This window comes from Benincasa hispida, chromosome 9 (assembly GCF_027475165.1).
Source record: "Benincasa hispida cultivar pf3 chromosome 9, pf3_genome.v1.1, whole genome shotgun sequence".
NCBI lineage: Eukaryota > Viridiplantae > Streptophyta > Magnoliopsida > Cucurbitales > Cucurbitaceae > Benincasa > Benincasa hispida.
The window spans coordinates 21,811,786-21,816,945 of NC_143486.1; positions in this window are offsets into that span (position 1 = coordinate 21,811,786).

Sequence of the window (5,160 nt, forward strand, 5' to 3'; positions counted from 1 at the left end):
TTAAATACAAGAAACCCTAACATGCATACTATATATTATAACATATTATAACATACTTTCAATGCATGTAATATGCTTCCTATGGTGGGATTTTAAATCTACATGGCATACTATATGCACATACAAGATTTATTTAATTATAACATACATCAAATGCATAAATAATTAAACACAAATTGATATGGTTTTAATTTTGGTATAAACAAATAAACAAAAGCCTAATTATTACAAAACAACTTCAAAATCGCTTCAGAACCGCGCGAACTGCTCCAAACCAAACCCAAACAGCTTGAACCAGACCCGAACCGTCTGAACCGGATAGAACCTCAAGCAAACTAGTCGAACTAGCTACTCTCGCTCCATGCTCAAAATCTCGCTAAGGCTCATCCTGTAGCATTGACGACTATCGTCTAGAGTCTGCCTGATCGTCTAGTGTTTGCTTAATCATGTAGCAGCCATCCTACAGCGCCTGACCAAGTTACACAATCGTGTAGTGTCTTCCAATTATCGTATAGTGCCATCATTTAGCGCCGGAAAAATACTACACGATCGTTTGGTGTCTAACACTATCGTGCAGCGCCATCGTCTAGCGCCGAACAATACTACACGATCTCTTAACGCCATCATATAGCGCCTCTTCTTGACCATTTAGCGTGTGCACAAAGGTAAACAATCATGTAGTGCTATCGCATAGCACTTCTAAGCATCGTTTAGCTGCCGCTCAAAGTACACGATCGTGTAGTGCCATCATATAGCACTTCAACGCATCATTTAGCTCTCGCAGATACACGATCGTCAAACGCACAACACTTCAATGATCAGCACCTATAGCTACATGATCGTCTAGCTTTTCTTCACATACTTTAGGTCTCGTAGGTACACGATCATCTAGCACTGAACCTCAACGATGATATAAACAGAGGCTGAAAAACTGGAATCTGTAACTCGGCCTTCTTCACTTATTTCTTCAATTATAGCTTAATTTCAACTCTAATGACTCCAAATAAATTACAAACTCTTGAGAACACATAAAAGCTCATCAAACAAGAGCCAATTATAAATTTAATCGAGAAATCAAAGAGAAATTAAAAGTCAAAGCTCAAAAAACCATATAAGTGCATCAAGTTCATATAACTGATGAAAAACACCCACCACACCAAAATTAAACAGAATTGAATACTTATTGATGCTCTGATACCAATTGTTGGATTGTATCAGAAAGCAGCGGAAGCAACAAGGATCAATAAGCACTCTAATTCATTAATTTTGGCAGAAACTAAAGCATGCTCTTGCATAAATAAATGAGTTTCAAGTCATACCTTTATAGAACTCTTGAAATCTTGATTTTCAGCTGTAAATTTCTCCAAATCCCGTTGTAGGCCACCCCAAGATCTTCCTCACTATCTCTTGGTGCTCTAGATTGAGTTGTGGGACTCAAAATAAGCTTGAATTAAGGGAACTTGGAGAAAAACTCACAGCAACAACCCAATTGAAGAACTCCTTCTTCAACCCGAATTTTCAGTCAAATTCTATCGATTGCCTGCCTCAATTGCACTCCAATCTTCTCAATATATGGCAAACAATCATGCAAAGAAGATGGGTGCATGAGATGTAGCTCATGCTTGGAGTAATTGAAGCTTAAAGTAATGGGTTTTGTGTGAGCAACTATAAAGGTGATAATGGAAAAAACCGAATTTCCATTTATTTATTTTTATTTTTTTGTGTTTTGTTTATCTTTTTCAAATCTTCAATTGATTTCACAAATCAATTTATTTTCTAAAATTGAAAATATTATTAATTTTACAAAATTAATTTCATAAATTAATTTTCTTAATAAAATTAATAAATAATTATTTAAATAATTTAATATCAAATAATAAATTAATTTTACACAAATCCACCTTCATATATTTAAATCATATTTAAATATTAATTCTCCAATTTCGTTTAATTTTTAAAATTAAACGTGTAATTATATCTCATATAATTACTAATTTTGTTAATTCTAATTTGAATGTTTCAAATTAACTTATCACGCTACTCTAAAGTGAATCCATTTACGAGCTAGTAGGGGACCTCGCAGACCTACAGATCATAGGTTTCAATGATCCGAGATTAATTGGCTAAACTCATTAGACCGGGTTAACCCACATTCCTTCCATCGTGCAGCGGTAGTGACCAGGATCCATAAGCATTCTAATTCATAAATTTTGGCATAAATGAAAGCATGCTTCAACAGAAATAAATGGGTTTTGTGACATACCTTTGTAGAACTTCCTCAAAGCTTGAATCCAGCTACAAATCTCCTCTGAAACTTGTTGTAGACCACCCTAAAGTCTTCCCTACTATCCTCTTGGTGCTCTAGATTGAGTTGTGGGACTCAAAATAAGCCTGAATTAAGGGAATAGGAGACAAACTCATAGCAGCAACCCAGCAGAAGAATAGCTTCTTCACATGAATTTTTCAGAGAAATTCTTTTGTTTAACTTTCCTCGAATTCACTCCAATCTTTTCAATATATTGCAGACTATCATGCAAAGAGAATTGCTGCATGAGATGAAGCTCATGCTTGGAGTAAATGAAAACTTAAGAAGTAGGTTATTAGTGAGCTACTTGAAGAAGACAAAAGAGAAAATCAATTTTTCATCATGTGTTTTTGCTTCTTTTTCAATTTATCAAAATTGATTTCATAAATCAATTTAATAAAATTGAAAATATTATTAATTTTACAAAATTAATTTCATAAATTAATTTTCTTAATAAAATTAATAAATAATTATTTAAATAATTTAAATAATTCTAATTAATTTAAAATCATATATTAAATTAATTTTTACACAATTCCATCTTCAAATATTTAAATCATATTTAAATATTATTTCTCCAATTTCATTTAATTCGAATTTGAATGTTTCAAATTAACTTATCACGCTACTCTAGAACTAATCCATTTACAAGCTAGTAGGGGGACCTCGCGGACCTACAGATCATGGGCTCCAATGATTTGAGATTAATTGGCAAAACTCATTAGACCGAACTAACCCTCATTCGTTAACTAATGGGTGATTCCACTAAAGCCTATAGTTGAACTCCCCTCACTGTAGATATATTATGTACTCTCGATATAATCATGATTAGTAAGTTAACCCTTCACAGGTTATTCGTAATAACGGCTGGATCGAACCTCTGTTTTACCCCCAAAATTGCCTCTTGTTCCTTAAGTCCCACTGATCCCCTAATGAAAAATTGATTTGTGATCCAATCAAAAAATTGAATCCCTCTCGGGCCAATGAGAGGGTAAGGTCTCTTGTTCAAGACCTAGAATCAACACTTAAAGGGAACAACCTCTCTACTAACCCTAATCGGGTAGGAGTGAATTCCATCTTGCACCCTATGTCCCCAGCTATTCATCCGATCTTATCCCCAAAATTGGAGGCTTATTGATCAGAGACGTTGGTCTACTCTCACCGTTTGTAGATCAAAGGATAATCCCGAACAAACAGAAGTTCATAGTTAGCTCAGAATTAAGGTCAAGTTACTTAGGTCATCGCTTTGAAATAGTCAGTCTTAAACAATAAACAACATTATAAAGTAAGAGTGACTGGTTTCATGGTCTGATCTTGCACAAAACTCATTTTCACAGGACGCCCCCACTCCTCATATCCCGACATGAACGAATTAGGATCACTTCATTTGTAGCACTTTACAACTCTTTGTAACAACTACAGAGTAGGCCGCATTCAATAGTGTTACCAGAATAAAGCACCCAACCTTATTCATATACATAGATCATTCTATTTACTCGAACCTGATCCACTTGTATGTCTCCACATAAAGTTCAAGTACTCATGTAATATTCAAGGGACTTTAGGTTTATTGGATTTTTAAAAAACAATATTCAATAATAACTTATTGAATTTTCAGAATAAGTTCTAATGTTTACAAACCACGAGTTTTAGGACATAACACCCAACAAACTCCCACTTGGACTAAAACTCCAGTGGTAACTTATATATCCGATATATAAGACTGTGTTTCTGTGTTTTATAGAGAAATACAATAAACTAGGGTATCCCATACCCATGATTTACCATTCGGTATCCCATACCCGATATTTCTTCCACTTTTCCTAGGTTATTAGCCTTGTATTTCTAGTCTTACTAGGTGATTCTCAAATACTTTAGCCGAGAGAATCATTGTAAACATATTAGTGTATAATAGGCTTCTTATTAAACTATATTGGGAATGCATCTAATTCTCAATAGTGACCAGGAAGCACACTTTCCTCCCACTATATTGTGGTACTCTCAACTCTCTGATTAAGATGTTTCTGACCTGTCTTAACAACTCTTGTTAAAAGTCAGATTTAGAAATCTTTTAAACTTATTATACTTTGATTTTAGTTATTTAAATATCTAAATATTTGCAAATGGCTTTTAATAATTTTTATCTTAACCAAAGTTTCTATGAGATAGAACAAACATATTTTCTCAAGATGAACATTTCATTCAAAACAAAAGTATGTACAATATGTTCATTACATGATTACAAAAGCAGGTAATATCATCATCAAGCAGCAACTTCTCCCACTGGTCAAGCTGAGTAAGCAGTCTTCAGGAACTAAAATGCCTGTTTAGCTTTCTTTTCTTTCTTCTCTACAAGATATTTAGGGCAATTTCTCTTATAGTGCCTTTCTTCGTTGTAGTGGAAACATTGTCCTTTCTTTACAGCGGTTTTCTTGCTTTTCTTGCCAGCAGGTTTCTTCTTCCTTTTCCCTTTGTCTTTCTTCGTTGGAATACTCTTACTCTGCAAAGAGGAGACAACATCAGGCTTAGAGGACGTTCCTCTCTTCTCAGCAGAAGCAATATTTACTTCTGATTCCAGACCCTTAATTCTCAATATAGTATGGAAAGCCTGCAGCTCATTCAATATAGTGGTCAAGTTGTATTCAATTTTATTCATCAATGCATTCGTACAGAATTGCAGAAAACTCTTCAGAAGAGATTCTAGAATAAAACCAACTTGGCTTCTCTCGTCCATCACAGCGTCGTTTACTTTTGCCACATTAAAGTGGACCATCATGTCCAGAACATGTTTACGAAGTGAGGTCCCCTCTTTCATGCGGCTGTTATAAACGTATTTGATAGTTTCATGCCTCAGG